Source organism: Rhinolophus ferrumequinum, chromosome 24 (genome assembly GCF_004115265.2).
Source record: "Rhinolophus ferrumequinum isolate MPI-CBG mRhiFer1 chromosome 24, mRhiFer1_v1.p, whole genome shotgun sequence".
Lineage (NCBI taxonomy): Eukaryota > Metazoa > Chordata > Mammalia > Chiroptera > Rhinolophidae > Rhinolophus > Rhinolophus ferrumequinum.
In genome coordinates, this window is record NC_046307.1 from 2665716 (window position 1) to 2667605 (window position 1890).

The following is a 1890-nucleotide window of genomic DNA, read 5'->3' on the forward strand; positions in this document are numbered from 1 at the left end:
CACACCTGGCCAATGTTACTAGGTCCCCTGATGGATGTTGCAGTTCCAGCCACCACAGCTGTATTCCTAGCATTAGAAAATTGGAAAGCACTTTATCCAAAAATGGTATCTCACTGTTGTTTCAATTTGCATTTTCCCAATAACTAATGAAATTGGCCATTATTTCATTTTTATTGTCTATTTGTAGTTTCCCATTTTAGAATTTCTTGAATGTTCTCTTCTTGGCATTGCCAGTTTTTCTTTTGAGTTGGTTTGTCTTTTTATAATCGCTCTGTAGAACTGCTTATATAAGCTTGTATTAATCTTTGGTCTTTTTTACGTGTTGCAAATTTTTTTTCTTTGTCATGTTTCTCATTTGTTTATGGCATCTTTTGTCATAAAGAAGATTTTCAGTTTCATATTATGATACAAACATGTCCTTCTCTGGTTTCTATGGGGTTTTTTGTTTGTTTTGGTTTTTTCACTGGTTGCCAAATGATCTTTCATTGAAATATTTTCCTTTGTAGTTCTTAACTAGCTGGGCATCCCACTGCACCATGCTGATGTCATGAGGGTGGCAGCCATCAACATTGAAGCCCACAGGCTGGGCAGTTCCCAAGATCTCTTTAATGGTTCCAGAGAGTTCTCCAGCTAAATATCAGTGCTGCATCTGTTGGGCAATGTTGACAATCTCATCTAAAGTGATATTTTCACTGTGTTGAATGGTTTTTTCCTTCTTCGTGTCTCTTGGCAGTTCTTTGAGGGCTTTGATGACCAGGGCAGAGGCAGAAGGTACCAACTCAATCTGGACCTGTCTGTTCTGCATGGTCAGTTTCACTGTCATCCTCAGACCCTTCCAGTCACCGGTTGCTTTAATGATGTCATCACCAGCCTTTTTTGGAGACAGACGCAGGGGGCCGATCTTGGGGGCCAGGGCAGATGGGGCACCGACTTCCCCACGGATGCACCTCAGGTTTACGACTTTGATCTCATTGGGGTCGAACTTCAGGGGCCTGGTGGAGGCGGCTGGTGTCAGATGGACCGGATTCCAAAGGATGGAAGAAAGTTGTACCTTGGCCTCCTCTGAGCTGAAAGCCGAAAGCTGTATGGTTTATTTTTAATTTGTGTGTTCTTTAAAGCACTGTGTGCTCCAAGGTTATAGCCATATTCTCCCATATTTCCTTAATACTTTAATTCTTTTGTGTCTTATATTTAGGTTTTTGATTGATCTGAAATTTATTTTTTGAAAGCCATGAAATAGGGATTTAACTTTTTTTCTCTCTCTCTCCTGAGAATAGTCTTGGCCTGTTTGCCTCCAGCTCTGTCGCAGCCTTTCCCCAGCTTGGTCTTGGAAGCTGACCCTACAGGCTGTATTTCCCCCTGCCACCGTGTCACCTGGCTCCAGCTAAGCTGAGTCCACAGAAGGCACCTGAAGAAGATTGGCGGGCAGGAGGAAAGTGCTCCCTCCATTCTGCCCAGGTGACTTCTCCAGAAAGAACTGCATCTGCTCCCTCGGTAGGCCCGCTGTGCTCCCAGCCTCTGCCAGCTGACCCCAGCGCGCTTTGTCCTCCAACCTAGAGTGGGCCTGGCTGCCTCTCTGGCCACTGCTGGCTTCTCAGCTCGCCTTTCACCTGCGTAACCAGTTTCCAGCATTGAGTTCCTTCTATTTCAGTACTCTTCTCCTTTCCTGAGTATGCCCTCCCTGACGGACACAAAGAGCCATTGGACCCTACCTTATGTTAAAAAAGAAAAGAAAAAGAAGCTTTTCCTGCTTACTGAACTGCCACCTCCATCTTGCACTAAATTCCCGTAAGTGCATGGGTCATTCTGGCCTTTCGTAGCCCCACGCTGCTCTGTTTCCTGTGCCAACACCACACTATTCCACATTCTAGAGATCTGAGCATTCTAGAG

The 1890-nt window shown here is 44.9% G+C and overlaps 1 pseudogene; it reads right to left on the reverse strand.

Annotated features, from left to right (window-relative positions):
* Positions 1–460: 460 nt before the first annotated feature.
* On the reverse strand, positions 461–1155 carry LOC117017025 (60S ribosomal protein L12-like; annotated as a pseudogene).
* Between the last annotated feature and the right edge of the window lie 735 nt (positions 1156–1890).